The 17854-nt window shown below is 46.1% G+C and overlaps 1 protein-coding gene across 6 annotated transcripts in view; it reads left to right on the forward strand.

Moving 5' to 3' along the window:
* Positions 1 to 17854, forward strand: part of UIMC1 (ubiquitin interaction motif containing 1) — a 114777-nt gene that overhangs the window by 1273 nt on the left and 95650 nt on the right. The window contains exon 1 of one of the 6 annotated variants that reach the window (XM_054489591.2): positions 15375 to 15519. The exons of 1 other annotated variant lie outside the window; for it this stretch is intronic. The gene's annotated coding sequence lies outside the window, so the exon portion shown is untranslated. Of the gene's footprint in view, positions 1 to 15374; positions 15631 to 15753; positions 15886 to 17854 lie in introns of those variants that run through there. 4 more of the 6 variants (XM_054489589.2, XM_054489599.2, XM_054489600.2 and 1 more) reach the window with 4 other exon arrangements.

Here is a 17854-nt window from a genome sequence, read left to right on the forward strand (position 1 = left end):
TTTATTGTCTGTCTCCCTACTAGAAGGCAAGCCCCAGGAAGGCAGGGATTTTTGTCTCTTTTCTTTTCTTTCTTTTTTTAAATTTTTTTTTTGAGGCAGAGTTTTGCTGTGTCGCCAGGTTGGAGTGCAGTGACGCGATCTCGGCTCACTGCAACTTCCACCTCCCGGGTTCAAGCAATTCTCCTGCCTCAGCCTCCTGAGTAGCTGGGATTACAGGCACATGCCACGGCGCCCAGCTAATTTTTATATTTTTGGTAGAGACAGGGTTTCACTATGTTAGCTAGGCTGATCTTGAACTCCTGACCTCATAATCCGCCTGCCTCGGGCTCCTAAAATGCTGAGATTACAGGCACACGTCACCTTGCCTAGCCTTTTGTCTCTTGTGATTGCACCTGAATCTCCAGCACTTTGAAATAGAACCTGGACCCTCCTAGGTATATACAAAATATTTGTTTAATGAATGAAGCTTTTAATATTACTAGCTTATTTCAACCTCATTTGTTCAAATACTGATGGATAATTTACTATGAGCTAGATGATATTTCGAGCATGGAAATATAGTGGTGAACAAGACAGGGAAGCTCTAGTAAAGTATTTTTTATTGTAGTGGAGGAGAGTACAATAAAAAAGTTAACAGTAGGCCTGGCGCGGTGGCTCATGCCTGTAATCCAGCACTTTGGGAGGCCAAGGCAGGTGGATCACGAGGTCAGAAGATCAAGACCATCCTGGCTAACACGGTGAAACCCCGTCTCTACTAAAAATACAAAAAAATTAGCCGGGCGTGGTGGCAGGCGCTTGTAGTCCCAGCTACTCAGGAGGCTGAGGCAGGAGAATGGTGTGAACCCGGGAGGCGGAGCTTGCAGTGAGCCGAGATCGTGCCACTGCACTCCATCCGGGGCGACAGAGCGAGACTCCATCTCAAAAAAAAAAAAAGTTAACAGTAATAAGTGCTAAGGAGAAGATAAAACAGGATTGCATCTCAGGTGAATGATATGTTAGGAACATTAATCAGGGTGGTGTCAGGGGAAGCCTCTGGGAAAATGACATTTGAGCTAAGACCTGATTAATGAGAAGGGGTAGCCATGCAAAGAGCTGGGCAAGAGTGTTCTAGCAGAGAGAACAGCAGGTACAAAGGCCCTGAGGCAGGAGAGAGCTTGATGTGTTGGAGGAACAGGAAAAACGACAGCATGGCTGGAGCCCAGTGAACAAGGAGGAAAGTAATATCAGAGGAGGCCAAAGAGAGACAGATATGAATTATTCTTGCTTGAGATTATACAGCTCATTGGTGTAATTTAGTCATTTATACTACAAGTATTTCCTTATTTATACTACAAATATTGAGCATCAGCTCTATGTCAGGCCTCAGGCCCTAGAGCTTCCAAGCTTCCAATACAGTAGGTGACTGATGTTTGGCCAGTGCTTTACAATTTTTTTTTTTTTTTTTTTTTAATAGACGGAGTCTCTGTTGCCCAGGCTGGAGTGCAGTGGCACGATCTCAGTTCACTGCAACCTCCACCTCCTGGGTTCAAGCAATTCTCCTGCCTCAGCCTCCCGAGTAGCTGGGATTACAGACATCCATCACCATACCCGGCTATGTTTTGTATTTTTAGTAGAGACAGGGTTTCACCTTGTTGGCCAGGCTGGTCTTGAACTCCTGGCCTCAGGTGATCTGCCCGCCTTGGCCTCCTAAAGTGCTGGGATTACAGGCATGAGCTACCACACCCAGCCTACAATTTTTTTTTTTTTTTTGAGACAGGGTCTCACTAGTGCAGTGGTATGATCATAGCTCACTGTAACCTTGAACTCCCACACTCAAGTGATCCTCCTGCCTCAGCCTCCTGAGTAGCAAGGACTACAGGTGAACACCAACATGCCCAGCTAATTAAAAAATTTTTTTTTTTTTGTAGAGACAGGGTTTCCCTATATTGCCCAGGCTGGTCTCAAATTCCTGAGCTCAAGCGATCCTCCTGCTTCAGCCTCCCAAAGTGCTGGGATTCCTGGTGTGAACCACACACCCAGCCCAGGGCAGTGCTTTACAGTTTGCAAAGCACCTACATTATAGCATTCAATCCTCAGGGTGGTTTCTGTGAGGGATTTCTTCATAAGTGATGATAAAGAAACAGACTAGGAAAGGTAAAGGTTTTGTGAAGATCACACAGCTAGTTAGGTACGAGCCCATGCTTGAACACTGGTCCTTAGATTGCAAATCTATGTCCTTTTGCCAAAACCAGATGACCAGCCTAAAAGCCAGTGACTGCACATTATTTATTCTCTTTTTATTTATTTATTTACTTTTAGAGACGGGGTCTCACTATGTTAGCCAGGGTGGTCGCAAACTACTTATTTATCTTAAGAGTTCTAGTTACTCATACTTGCATAGCATAAGTTATTCAGGGATAATCCAAGGGATACAGGGTATTTTTGTCAAAGTCGCAGAACCCACAAGGATATTTTTAATACTATGTAACAAATACTGGGAGTGGAGTATGTAAGTTGCTTTGCATATTATTGGAAAACAACCCCCAATCCAATTACATGCTCAAAATAATGTCCATTTATTCTCCAATGAGTGCTGTCAGGGTTCATCCTCTGTGCCATGGAGGCAGAGTCCTGAGCTACCCTGCTGAGGGTCTGAACAGCCTTCATTGTCACCAGTTTTCTATTTTGTCTTTGTGTGAGTGCTTCCAAGAATGGCCCAGGCCTGGACTCCTTGCTGGGACCTGGCAGTGCAGGTGATGCCTTATATTTGTTGGGCTGGCTTTTTATTTCCTCCTTGTGGAAAATGAGAACCATTTTCCAACACATCCTACTGTGTATTGTTGCCATGGGAGATGAACAATCCCAGGGAAATGGCTTTGCTAAGGGATGGGAACTGGCTACAGTTCAGCATACATTTCAGTTGCTTAAATACTGACTCTGTATGTGCATATGTGTGCATGTGCAAACTAAACTATAGTGCTTAAGATATAGTTCTTGCTCTCAAAGAGATTAAACTCTAGTTTTTCTTTCTTTTCTTTTTTTTTTTTTGAGACAGAGTCTCACTCTGTCACCCAGGCTGGAGTGCAGTGGTGCGATCTCAGTTCACTGCAACCTCCGCCTCCCAGGTTCAAACAATTCTCTGTCTCAGCCTCCTAAGTAGCTAGGACTACAGGTGTGCACCACCACACCAAGCTAATTTTTGTATTTTTATTAGAGACAGGGTTTTACCATGTTGGCCAGGCTGATCTCAAACTCCTGATCTCATGTGATCTGACTGCCTTGGCCTCCCAAAGTCCTGGCATTACCGGTGTGAGCCACCACGCCCAGCCTTAAACTCTAGTTTTTCTAACTCTAGTATGTCTAATCTAGTGATAGACATAAAAGTATCTACTGACTATGTAATATCAGAGAGTATGTTTTAACTGCTATAACAGAGATAATGACTAGGCTGGGCACAGTGGCTCATACCTGTAATCCCAGCACTTTGGAAGGCTGAGGCGGGAGGACTGCTTGACCCCAGGAGTTTAAGACCATCATGGGCAACATGGCAAGACCCTATCTCTACAAAATTAAAAAAATTAGCTGGGTGTGGTGGTGTGTGCCTTTGGTCCCATCTACTCAGGAGGCTGAGGTGAGAGGATCGCTTGAGCCTGCAGTGAGCTGTTGTACCACTGCACTACCACCTGGGTGACACAGCAAGACCCCGTCTCAAAAAAAAAAAAAAAAAGGCCGGCGTGGTGGCTCACGCCTGTAATCATAGCACTTTGGGAGGCCAAGTGGGCGGATCACCTGAGGACACGAGTTCAAATGGTGAAACCCCGTCTCTACTAAAAAATACAAAAATTAGCTAAGCATGGTGGCAGAAGCCTGTAATCCCAGCTACTCAGGAGGCAGAGGCAGGAGAATTGCTTGAACCCGGGAGACGGTGGTTGCAGTGAACCGAGATTGCGCCACTGTACTGCAGCCTGGGCAAGAAGAGCAAGACTCCATCTCAAAAAAATAAAAAAAGAGAGAGAGATGACAGCCAAGGCTAGTGGGCTAGTGTGGATGGGGTGGGACAATGAATCCACCGTGTGGGGATCAGAATGGTATCTGAGTTACCTCCTAATAGTCTTTTTATTTCTCATCTCTAAGAACACATCTCAAACTATTAGAGGTGGCCACAGATTAGCTTTTACTAACAGGATGTAAAGAAATGTTGTTTGAATCAGAATCTGAGATTGGTCCAGAACAGAAGGGGTGCTCTTGAGGAGAACTGCGGAAATACCAAGCCCAGTAAGGGGCCCAGGGGCACATCTTTGCTGCAATCCTAGTCCACTTCTCAGGCTTCTTTATTTCATTTCATTTCATATTTCATTTCATTTCATTTCATTATTTTGACAGAGTTTCACACTTGTCACCCAGGCTGGAGTGCAATGGCGCAATCTCAGTTCACTGCAACCTCTGCCTCCTGGGTTCAAGCGATTCTCCTGCCTCAGCCTCCTGAGTAGCTGGGACTAGAGGCACCCACCACCATGCCTGGCTATTTTTTATAATTTTAGTAGAGATGGGGTTTCACCATGTTGGCCAGGGTGGTCTTGAACTCCTGACCTCAGGTGATCCACCTGCCTCGGCCTCCCAAAGTTCTGGGATTACAGGCATGAGCCGCCGCGCCCGGCCTACTGGATAACTTTCTTTTTTGAGACAGAGTCTCGCTCTGTTGCCAGGCTGGAGTGCAGTGGCATGAGTGCAGTGGCGAGATCTTGGCTCACTGCAACCTCGGCTGACTGCAACCTCTGCCTCCCAGGTTCAAGCGATTCTCCTGCCTCAGCCTTCTGAGTAGCTGGGACTAGAGGCGCATGCCACCACACCCAGCTAATTTTTTTGTATTTTTAGTAGGGGGGGGTTTCACCATGTTGGCCAGGATGTTCTTGATCTTTTGACCTCGTGATCCGCCCGCCTTGGCCTCCCAAAGTTTTGGAATTACAGGCATGAGCCACCGTGCCCAGCCTGGATAATTTTATAGTATTTATTTTGTTTGTTTTGTTTTGTTTTTGAGATGGAGTCTTGCTCCGTCATCCAGTTTGGAGGGCAATTACATGATCTCAGCTCACTGCAACTTCCGCCTCCCGGGTTCAAGCGATTCTCCTGCCTCAACCTCCTGAGTAGCTGGGATTACAGGCGCCAGCCACCATGCCTGGCTAATTTTGTATTTTTAGTAGAGATGGGGTTTCACCATGTTGGTCAGGCTGGTCTTGAACTCCTGTCCTCAGGTAATGCCCCCACCTCGGCCTCCCAAAGTAGTGGGATTACGGGCATGAGCCACTGCGTCCCGCCTCTTTTTTTTTTTTTTTTTGAGATGGAGTCTTGTTCTGTCGCCCAGACTGGAGTGCGGTAGCGTGGTCTCGGCTCACTGCACCCTCAGCCTCCCGGGTTCAAGTGATTCTGTCTCAGCTGCCTGAGTAGCTGGGATTACAGATGTATGCCACCATGTCTGGCTAATTTTTTAATTTTAGGTAGAGACAGGGTTTCACCATGTTGGCCAAACTGGTCTCGAACTCTTGACCTCAAGTGATCTGCCTGTCTCAGCCTCCCAAAGTGTTGGGATTACAAGCGTGAGCCACCATGCCTGGCCTAATTTTATAGTATTTTTAGGGATGCAGCAAAGCAGTGTCTTCAGGGGATGCCAGGTTTTAATTTAGAGACTTTCTAAGGACAGATTGAGGGCAGAGGGGAGTTTGTTGATCACAGACTGGGATTTACAGAGGATTTTGAGAAGGAGGGAAAGGAGGAATACTGGGTTAGAGTCAAGTAATGCTTTCCAGCCTTTTCTCCATTATAGTCCACATAGAAAATGAGCATATCTGTATAGCACGTTAGAGTAAACAGATAAGGTTGCTCCTCCTTACCACTGCAGTGACAGTTTGGGGATTCCAGCCACTCTACACGCCCCGCTGGGCCACCCTTGGAGCTGGAGGGATGTATGTCCAGAGCCATATCAGGAAGAGAGTCCAGGTGCAACAGATAGCCATCATATCTTGAACCCTGACAATGTCTGAGGCAAGCAGGCTGGGGATTAACCATAAATCTCTGAGAATTGAGCAGTTAACGCTGTGTGGTACTTAGCTTGACATGTATTGCTCCATTCTGCACGCATGAGTTATGTGATCTTAGGTAAATTCCTTAATATTTGTGAGGCTGCTTCTCCATCTGTAAAATGAGGAGATGATACCCACCTCAAATGGTTGTTGTGAAGATTAACTAATATAATCTCTGTAAACTACTTAGCGCATTGCTTGGCACATAGTAAATGGTAGCTATGTAGTTTATTCCAAAAGCTATATTTTTCTGATAATTTAACATACTGATGTTAAGTTCTAGTTCCCATCTTGGTTAAGACTATCAGCTAAATCCCACTCTTTGGCTGGATACAGTGGCTCATGCCTGTAATCCCAGGACTTTGAGAGGCTAAGGTGGGAGGATCACTTGAGCCCAGGAGTTCGAGACCAGCCTGGGCAACATGACAAAACCCCATCTCTACAAAAAATAAAAGAATTAGCCGGGTGTAGTGGTGTGTGCCTGTAGTCCCAGCTACTCGGGAGGCTGAGCAGGGAGGCTCACTTGAGCCTGGGAGGTTGAGGCTGCAGTGAGCCATGACTGTCCCACTGCAGTCCAACCTGGGCTACAGAGCAAGACACTGTCTCTTTCTAAATAAGTCTCACTTTTCTCCATGATTTCTAGAACCAGTTTCAATCAATAATTTGTGCATTTGATTACGGTTCAGGGGAATTCAGTCTAGTTTAATGCATCCAAGAAGATGTAGACTGGCCTAAGATGATCCAACCACACTCTGTCACCGTAGAGTGTTGCCAAGGAATCTGCATAGACCTTGAACTGGTAAATAGTTTGAGTAACATCAAATCATCAGGTTTTATTTAAGGCCCACAATGTGCTAGGCACTGAACTATACTCCTTTCTTTTTCTTTTTTCTTTTTTTGGATGGAATTTTGCTCTTGTTGCCCAGGCTGGAGGGCAATGGTGCAATCTTGGCTCACTGCAACCTCTGCCTCCCAGGTTCAAGTGATTCTCCTGCCTCAGCCTGCCAAGTAGCTGGGATTACAGGCATGCACCACCACACCTGGCTAATTTTTGTATTTTTAGAAGAGACGAGGTTTCAACATGTTTGTCAGGCCGGTCTCAAACTCCTGACCTCAGGAGATCTGTCCTCCTTGGCCTCCCAAAGTGCTGGGATTACAGGCGTGAGCCACCGTGCCCGGTCTATACTCCTTTCTTACCTGCAGTACTTCAATGGCTTCTTGTTGCTTACCAGATAAAGTTAAAATGTCACGTGGTCTAAGAGGCCCAGTATATTCTACTTCCTTTTCTACCCACTTCCGATACTCTCTCAAGTACCAAGCCCTGCTGGATGAACTTTAGCACTGTGGTAGGTTCTCCAACTGGGGCATCCTTTCACACCCCTTTGCCTTTATTCATTCTATTCCCATTGCTTTTATTTATTTATTTATTTATTTATTTATTTATTGAGATGGAGTTAACGCTCTTTCACCCAGGCTGGAGTGAAGTGCTGTGATTTCGCCTCACTGCAACCTCTTCCCTCCCAGGTTCAGGCGATTCTCCTGCCTCAGCCTCCCAACATTACCTTTAATGTCCTTCTACCATCTCCTAGTGTCCATTTGACAAACTCATTCAACTTCCACCCCAAGTTTCAACCACAGCATTACATATTGTGCAGAAAAGAATTAACATAGTAGGTTTGAGGCTATAGTAGACCTTTGAAAGGTCTGCTCTCAAGTTTGGCTTTTGGCTGGCATCTGGGAACTTGGATTTCAGAAGTGTTTCCAAATTCCATATAAAAGTGGCTCACTGCGGCTGGGCGCAGTGGCTCATGCCTATAATCCCAGCACTTTGGGAGGCCGAAGTAGGTGGATCGCCTGAGATCAGGAGTTCGAGACCAGCCAGGCCAACATAGTGAAACCCTGTCTCTACTAAAAATACAAAAAATCAGCCGGGCATGGTGTCACACGCCTGTAATCCCAGTTACTTGGGAGGCTGAAGCAGGAGAATCACTTGAACCGGGGAGGTGGAGGTTGCAGTGAGCTGAGGTTGCGCTCTAGCCTGGGCAACAAGAGCGAAACTCTGTCTCAAAAAAAAAAAAAGAAAAAAAGAAAAAAAAGTGGCTCACTGAGTCTAAACTGTTTGTGCAAACAATATAGTTTATGCTGAACATCTACTTTCCTTCTGGGAGTGTGAAATTTTGGTTTGCACTAGGCAGAGTGGTAAGCTAGGCAGCCTATGTAACTGACCCCTGATAAAACCCTGGATTCCTAGGCTCAGGCAAGCTTCCCTGGTAGATATCACTTCACAAATGTTGTCACAATTAGATGCTGAAGGAATTAAGTGACTCCACTGGGAAGGTACTCTTGAAACTTGTGCCCAGTTTCCTTTGGACTTCATCCTAGGTGCTGATTTTGCTTTGTATCCTTTGGCTGTAATAAATCATAGTGTAAGTGCTATAGTTTGAGAAGCATTGGTTGCTTTTTTCCTTGTGGTTTTTAGCTTGTATCTCCATTGGCTGTGTTTCCTTTAACTGGAAGTTATATCTAAACACTTGGTGTATTTAAGTTAAACATTTTGGCTAGAATACGTCTTTGGAGATGTTGCATGATTCATGTTGTGTAGCATCTGAAGAACATAATAACATCATATCTGATTAATTCACCAAGTAAAGCTAAATTGACCACTGGATTAGGGTAATGGTAGTTTAAACCTTCCATTATGTAAATAAGTTTCCTCCCTTATGAGCAGAAAGTGTGTGTGTGTGTGTGTGTGTGTGTGTGTGTGTGTGTGTGTGTGTGTGGATGGAGTCTTGCTCTGTTGTCCAGGCTAGAGTGCTGTGGCATGATCTCAGCTCAATGCAACCTCCGTCTCCTGGGTTCAAGCAATTCTCCTAACTCAGCCTTCCAAGTAGCTGGGATTACAGATGTGCACCACCAAGCCCGGCTAATTTATGTATTTTTAGTAGAGCCATGTGGGCCAGGCTGGTCTCGAACTCCTGACCTCAGCTGATCCGCCCAGCTTCCCAAAGTGCTAAGATTATAGGCATGAACCACTGTGCCTGGCTTTTTTTTTTTTCTTTTTTTAAATACAAGATCTCCCTCTGTCACCCAGGCTAGAGTGCAGTAGTAAGATCATAGCTCATTGCAGCCTTAAACTCCATGGCTCAAGGAATCCTCCTGCCTGAACCTCCAAAGTAGCTAGGACTATAGGCACATACTACCAAGCCTGGCTAGTTTTATTATTAATTTTTTGTAGAGATGGGGGTCTCACTGTGTTGCCCAGGCTCCTGGCCATAAGTAATCCTCCTGCCTTACCGATTTTTAAGGTAAGAGCTTGTTTAAACATCTACTTTGAATGGACACAAATGAGTTTTTACTTTTTTGAATATCATTATGGAATAATTTATTTTTTTCATTGATTCAGTGTGGTTTCTTTTTGTGTGGTTTTTGGGTTCTTTTGTTTAGACAGGGTCTAGCTCTGTCACCCAGGCTGGAGTGCCATGGCGCAATCTCAGCTCATTGCAACCTCCACCTCCTGGGTTCAAGTGATTCTCTTGCCTCAGCCTCCCGAGTAGTTGGGATTACAGGTGCCTGCCACCACACCTGGCTAGTTTTCATATTTGTAGTACAGACAACGTTTCTCCATGTTGGCCAGGCTGGTCACGAACCCCTGGCCTCAAGTGATCCACCCAGCCTCCCAAAGTGCTGGGATTGCAGGTGTGAGACACTGCGCCTGGCCCTGAAGTCAGTTTTGAAGTCAGTAAGACTCCATGACCCATTGAATCTGTGGGGAGAGGGGCTTTGTGGTGGTGGTCTAGGAGGCTTATAGCTTAAGGGAAAGAGTGGATAGTAATGTCACTAAGAGAGACAAATAATGTGTTAAATATACAGATTTTGAGGGGAAGATCATAAATTTGGTTGTGAATGTTCTGAGTTTTAACTTTATGTGGGACATACAGGTGGAAAAGTCAAGTAGTCAATTGAGATTCGATGCTTGGAACCAGGACAGGAAAAACAGATTTGGATGCCAGTCACTAGGATGTAGAAAATCTCCCTAGCAGGGCGCGGTGGCTCACGCCAGTAATCCCAGCACTTTGGGAGGCCAAGACGGGTGGATTACGAGGTCAGGAAATCGGGACTATCCTGGCTAATACGGTGAAACCCCGTCTCTACTAAAAATACAAAAAATAGCTGGGCGTGGTGGCGGGCACTTGTAATCCCAGCTACTCGGGAGGCTGAGGCAGGAGAACAGCATGAACCCAGGAGGCAGAGCTTGCGGTGAGCTGAGATTGCGCCACTGCACTCCAGCCTGGGGGACAGAGCGAGATTCCATCTCAAAAAAAAAAAAAAAAATTAAATCTTCACAATTTATGTTCCTCTGCCGCGGCTCCAGCCGGTCCCTCCGTTCGGGGTCCCTGACTTCCCGCAACACATCTCCAGAACTCTTTTCATTGTGTTGCCTGTGCTTTTGATGTCATATTCAATATATTATTGCCAAATCTAAGGTCATGAAGATTTTCCCATATGTTTTCTTCTGAGAGTTTTTTATTATTATTATTCTTGCTTTTTTAAAGACAAGGTCTCACTCTATTGCCTAGGCTGGAGTACAGTGGCTCAATCATAGCTCACTGCAGCCTGGAACTCCTGGGGTCAAGGGATCCTCCCATCTTAGCCTCCTGAGTAGCTGGGATTATAGGTGCACACCACCATACCCAGCTAAATTTTAAATTTTTTTATAGAGATGGAGTCTCACTATGTTGCCCAGGCTGGAGTACAGTGGCTGTTCACAGGCATGATTATAGTGTACTACATCCTTGAACTCCTGGGCTCAAGTAATCCTCTCACCTCAGTCTCCTGAGTAGCTGGGACTACTTGTATATATCACTGTGCCCAGCTTATAGTTTATTCATTTTTAATTACACAGTAGTGGTTCTTTTTTTCTTTTCTTCTTTTTTTTTTTTTGTGACAGGGTCTTGCTTTGTCACCCAGGCTGGAGTGCAGTGGAACAACCTTGGCGGCTCACTGCAACCTCTGCCTCCTGGGCTCAAGCTATCCTCCCACCTCAGCCTCCCGAGTAGCTGGGACTACAGGTGCAAGCCCAGGTCCAGCTAATTTTTGTATTTTTTGTAGAGATGGGGTTTTGCCATATTGCCCAGGCTGGTCTCGAACTCCCGAGCTCAAGTGATCTCCCCACCTTTGCCTCCCAAAGTACAGGGATTACAGGCATAAGTCACCACACTTGGCCCAGTAGTGGTTCTTAAAATCAGAACATTACAGATATATTAAGGTTCCTTTTGTCCACTCCCAATTTTGTACCTCCAGCTCCCTTTTAAAAAGTATCCTCTGGCCGGGCCCGGTTTCTCACTTTGGGAGGTCAAGGCAGGCGGCTTACCTGAGGTCAGGAGTTCAAGACCAGCTGGGCCAACATGGTGAAACCCAATCTCTACTAAAAATACAAAAAATTAGCCAGTTACAGTGGCGCACGCCTGTAATCCCAGCTACTCAGGAGGCTGAGGCAGGAGAATCGCTTGAACCCAGGAGGCAGATCATGCCACTGCACTCCAGCCTGGGCGACAGAGTGAGATTTCGTCTCAGAAAAAAAAAGTATCCTCTATTATGTGTTTATTATATATCCCTGTATCTTCCTAGGCCTATGGAAATACTTTTAGATATATTTACTACCTTCAAAAACATATGGTATTATTTGCATAAGAATATGTGTGTTTACGTAAATGGAATCACAATGAGCATATCATTCATCCTACTTTACTCTGTGATAGGCATTGTTCTAACTTTGACGATACAGCAATACACAAAATAAAGTTTCTATTCTCATGGACCTTACATTATCCTGCCACTTGTCTTAAAATTAATATCATGTATTGAGGTCTATACATGATGATACATGTAGATCTGTTTCATTTCTTTTTTCTGAGACAGGGTCTCACTCTGTCACTCAGTTTAGAGTGCAGTGGTGCGATCATAGCTCACTGCAACCTGGAACTCCTGGGCTCAACAGATCCTCCTACCTTAGCCTCTTGAGTAGCTGGGACTACAGACACACAACACCACATGTGGCTACTTGTTTGCTTATTTTTTTTTTTTCTGGCCACACGGCATCTGTATAATTTTTTATTTTTAAATTTAATTTAATTTTTTGAGATGGAGTCTCACTCTGTCGCCCAGGTTGGAGTTCAAGCAATTCTCCTGCCTCAGCCTCTCTAGTAGCTGGGACTTACTGGCGCATGCCACCACACCCGGCTAATTTTTGTATTTTTAGTAGAGACGGGGTTTCGCCATGTTGACCAGGCTGGTCTCGAACTCCTGACCTCAAGTGATCCACCGGCCTCGGCCTCCCAAAATGCTGGGATTATAGGTGTGAGTCACCGTGCTAGGCCTGTTATTATTTTTTGTAGAGACAAAGTCTCACTGTGTTGCCCAGGCTGATTTTGAACTCCTGGGCTCAAGTGATCCACCCACCTCAGCCTCCCAAAGTGTATTTCATTTATTTTATTTTATTTTTTCATTTCTTAATTGTTGTATGTTATTCTATGAATATACTATATAATACGTCATTCTCTTATGATGGACATTTAGTTTTATATCAATTAGGATGTTGTCTACTTCAGGTAACAGAAAAACATGACTCATAATGGTGTAAATATTAAGGAAACTTATTATTTCACATCATAGAAAACCCAGAAGTTGAACGGTTGCCAGGTATATATGATTAGGATCCTAACTCTGCTATTTTCTGTTTTTTTTCCTCTCTTCTAAGCTCTGAAATAATTATATGTTGTTATATAACAAATCACCCCAAAACTTGGCGGCTTAAAACACAGGCCAGGTGCAGTGGCTTGTGCCTGTAATCCCAGCACTTTGGGAGGCTGAGGCAGAAGGATCACTTGTGCCCAGGAGTTTGAGACCAGCCTGGGCACATAATGAGACTCCGTCTCCACAAAAACACAATGAAAAAATAGCTAGCCATGGTGGCATGCACCTGTAGTCCCAGCTACTTGGGAAGCTGAGGTGGGAGGATAGCTTGAGCTCAGGAGTTTGAAGCTGCAGTGAGCCATGATGACACCACTGCACTCCAGTATGGGTGACAGAGTGAGACCTTTTAAAAAAAAAAACCAAAAAAACAACCAAAAAACAATAAACATAGTTTTCATAGGTCACGAGTTGGGACACAGCTTAGACAGGTCTTTGGCTTAAGGTCTCTCCTAAGATGTGATCAAGCTGTTGCCCTGTGAGTCTTTCCATATGGCTATTTCTCACAGTATAGCATTTGGCCTGAGTGAGCAAATTGAGAACTTGAGATAGTACCCAAGAAGGAAGCCACAGAGTTTTTATAACCCAATCTTGGAAATGACATGCCATCATTTCTGCCTTATTCTATTGTTTAGAAGTGAGTTATTAAGCATAGCCCACACTCAAGAAGAGAGATTACACAAGAGTGTGGTTGCCAGCCCGTGGGATCAAGGGCCATTTTACAGGCTGCCTGCTGTAGACTGTCTGTCCTTAGGTTTGCAGAATGGCTGCCACCACCAATGCATCAACAGTCTTCCCTGAAGTAAGATGCCCTAAAAGGATCTTTTTGGCCCTGCACCGAAACCTTTTCTGATCTCCCCACTCCTCAATTCAATTCAATCAACATTTTTTGAGTGTTTGCTTTAGGACAGGCCCATTGCTACTTGTGAGGATTACATGGATCATGTCTTCATAGAGCTCACAAGTCTTATAGAAGAGATATAGACTCATATAGCAAAGAATTGTAGTATACTGTGGGAGATCGAATGTCCCAGCAGCTGAGGAAGGATGCAGGAGAAATGAACTGAGGTTAGAGGAAGCAGTGGAAGAAATGGTTCAGGTGGGTTTTGGAGGATCAGTTGGAGGTAGGTGGCATAGGGGAGATAGGGCAAAGGCATTCCAGAATGTAAATGTTACAGAAAAGTATAAAGAATAATGTGCCTGTAGTTCTACATTCGATTACCCTACTGTTAACATTTTCTTATGTTTATTTTTAGGTCTCTCTCTTTTTTTTTTTTTTGAAACAGAGTCTCATTCTGTCACCCAGGCTGGTGTGCAGTGGTGTGATCTCCACTCACTGCAACCTCTGCCTCCCAGGTTCAAGCGATTTTCCTGCCTCAGCCTCCCGAATAGCTGGGATTACAGGCATGTACCACCACGCCAAGCTAATTTTTGTATTTTTAGTGGAGATGGGGTTTCACCATGTTGGTCAGGCTGGTCTCTAACTCCTAACCTCAAGTAATTCTGCCTGCCTCAGCTCCCCGAAGTGCTGAGATTACAGGCGTGATCCACCACGCCTGGCCAGGTCTTTCTTTTTAATAGAAATCATGACAGATCTATCTGAAGTCCTGTTTGCTTCTCCCCACATTTTCCCCTACTCCTTCTCTCACCCCTTTACCATTACCATGGTATCCATCTAGTTCATCTTATATGTTTTTACACACATAGATTTTCTGTAAACAGTATATACTGTTCTAATTTACCTATTTTTAAATTTATATAAATAATTTCAGTGTACATATTTGTTGGCATGTTGCTATTTCAATAACTTAAGTAGTTGTGACCTAGCAAATGTTGACACATATAGGATTCCTTTGTTTTATTTGTTGTAGTATATCACTGTAGGGGCATTTGGTGTTTTATTTATGCGAGTCTTATTGGACATTTCTGCTGTTCACATTTTCTGCCAGGAAGCTGGCCTCCTTGAACATGTCTTGTGCACACCTGTAGGAGTGTATTTTTCTTTTCTTTCTTTCCCTTTTTTTTTTTGAGACGGAGTCTCGCTCTGTCTGGAGTGCAGTGGCGTGACCTAGGCTCACTGCATCCTCCGCCTCCCGGATTCAAGCGATTCTCTTGCCTCAGGCTCCCGAGTAGCTGTTATTACAGGCACGCGCCACCACGCCTGGGTAATTTTTGTATTTTAGTACAGAAGGGGTTTCTCCATGTTGACCAGGCTGGTCTCGAACTCCCGACCTCAGGTGATCCGCCCGCCTCGGCCTCCCAAAGCACTGGGATTACCGGCGTGAGCCATCGCACCAGGCATTTCCGTATTTTTCTAGACGTCAAATTGCTGGGTCATAAAATGGACATTTTAAATTTCATCACACGGAACTGTCCTCAAAAGTGGCCGTTCTATACATTTTACCCCACAGCTATCTCAGTCTGTTGTTACTCCTTGCTTTCCCTCAAAGCGCAAGCAACTGAGACCTCGCAAGGCGCGAGCCGGGTCACCGGCGGTCAGCGCCTCCCGCGCAGTTGGTACGTCCCGGATGGCTCCCTCGCGGCGGGGGTTGGTTAAGTCTCCGCGCGCCGCGCCTGCGCCTGCGCCCGCTTAGAGAGCGCGTCTCTGGCGTCCGCGGCGCGCGCCCCTTCCCCTCCCCCCCGGGCTCCCAACGTGTGGCGGCTCGCGACCCCCGGCAACCCGGAGAAGGTCGACAGCGGCCCGCGCCAGCGAGTGAGTACCTGCCGCCTACGCACAGCTCCGCCCGCCCCTCCCTGCCTCCTTCTCTTCCTCAGCGGGTCCGCGGCCCGCTACTCTCCGGGAGGGGCGCTTCCCGACGCCGAGGTAGGCCTCTCTCGACGCCGGGGCGGCCCTTCCTGATGCCGGGGTGTGTCCCTCGCGACGCGGGGGTGGGTTCCGGACGCCGGGGCGGGCCTTGCCGAAGTCGGGGGTGGGTCCCTCCGGACGCCGAAGTGGGCTCGGGATTCGGGGTTGGGACCCTCCCGATGCCGGGGCGGATTCCGGACGCCGGGACCGGCCATTACTGGTGCCGGGTCGGGCTTCTCCAGATGCCGGGGCTGGGTCGCTCCAGACGTTGAGGTGGGCTCGGGACGCGGGTTGGGTCTCTCCTGACGCCATTCAGGGCCCCTCGGAACGCTAGGTTGGGCTTTGCACCCTCGGTTGCCGGTCGGGTCCCTTTCACACCTGGGGGGCGGCCTGCATCCTCCCGGGCGTCGGGCGAGCGCCGAGCTCCCTCAGTCGTGGTCCGCGCCGCCTCACGCCTCGGGGCGCCAGGCCTGCGCTCTTTCCCGCGCCAGGTTACTATTTTGTTGTGTGATCTTCGTTTTCTCTAATTATTTGCCCCGAAAAAAACCCCCAGCGCTCTCCTTGGAGATCCCTATCGTCGTAGACGCTTTCGCCCCCGCAGGGCCGGCGCGTTTCAAGGTGGTCAGGCAGCGCCGCAGGCTTCTCGAGCGCCACAGCCGGCGGGCTGGTGCCCTGCCGCTCAGTTAACGGGGCGCGAGGCCCGGGCAGTAGTGGAGCTGGATTTGAATCCCGGCAGCTGGACTCCAGTGTTCTTTCATTTAATCACTACATCGCACAGATATATAGAAATGACACCCAGAAAAAGTGAAAAGTTTATGCTTCTATCTTTATTGTTTTCCTGTCAAGGGAGGCAGTGCCTTGTAGTCGAATGAAAGTGTGTTTTTGGAATCATACACATTCAGCTTCAACTCTCAGCCCTTTACCAGTTTATCAGCTGTTTGCGTAAGTTTCCTCACGTGCAACATCGTGATGTGAATACCTACGACGTAGAGTTGTTGTGATACTAGATACTAAAGTCGTGTTTGGATTGTATTGTTATACACTTGTCCTAAACTGAGGCTGAATGTAAACTGAAAAAATGGAAAATAAAGTATCAGGGATGTATGCATGTGTAGGTATGCATTTACCTTTTTACAAAAATTACAGAAATAAGTTCATTGTATTTAGTTATTAGAGCGCTTGGTCGACGGGTGTGGTGGCTCACTGCTATACGCCCAGCACTTTGAGAGGCTGAGGCAGAAAAATCACTTGAGTCCAGGAGTATCAAGACCGGCCTGGGCAACATAGGAGACCCTGTCTCTACAAAAAATAAAAAAAATTATCAGAGTGTGATGTCGCTTGCCTATAGTCTCAGCTACTCAGGTGACTGAGGCAGGAGGATCCCGTGAGCCCAGGGGGTGGAGGCTGCAGGTGAGCTATGATCGTGCCACTGCCCTTCAGCATGGGTAAGAGAGTGAGACCCTGTCTCTTAAAACCCTCAAAATAAAAAAAAAAAATTAGCTGGGCGTGGTAGCGCGTGCCTGTGGTTCCCAGCTTCTCGGGAAACTGAGGTAGGAGGATTGCTTGACCTTTGGACCAGGTCGGGGCTGATTGTCCTACTGCACTCCAGCCTGGGTGACAGAGCAAGACCTTGTCTCCAAATAAAGAAAGTGCTAGGTACCTATTTAGGGGTAAAAGTCAATCATTTATAAAGGATTGTTCTTAAGCCCCCAAGCTTTCAAAGCAATTTTGACAAGTTTGGTACCCAGACTGTCAAGATTTTAAATTACCTTGTCAGTGATTTTTCTTCAGATAGATCAAGACGATGGATGTGCTGAAAGAAAATGGCAAATAATATCTGAAATTGAGGATTTTCAAGGACACTGCCCAAAATGTTACCTGTGAAATAAATAAGTCTCATTACTGGGGCACCTGTCCTGCTTCTGCATCTTTCTGGAGACATTTTGTTTCTTAGTTGTCATTAAGAAGCTGCTGTTGGCATCCAGACTTGATTCCTCCTTCATTGACAGTGGTAATTCATTTTAGCTTTAGTTCAGTAAGTGAAGATAGACCACAATTTTAGTGAGTTCTTCATCTTGAAGGGTAGTAACTTAAAAAAAAAAAAAGTAGTTGAACTATATACAGGCTTGCTTGTTTAAATGAACTGATCAGGGACCTTTCTTATTTACGTTTTTAGAATTACTGGGGAAAACAGTAATTTAGTGTGGCTAAATCTCATGAAGCACTGGAAATTTTGGAATTT

This window comes from Pongo pygmaeus, chromosome 4, assembly GCF_028885625.2.
Source record: "Pongo pygmaeus isolate AG05252 chromosome 4, NHGRI_mPonPyg2-v2.0_pri, whole genome shotgun sequence".
In the NCBI taxonomy this organism is placed as follows: domain Eukaryota; kingdom Metazoa; phylum Chordata; class Mammalia; order Primates; family Hominidae; genus Pongo; species Pongo pygmaeus.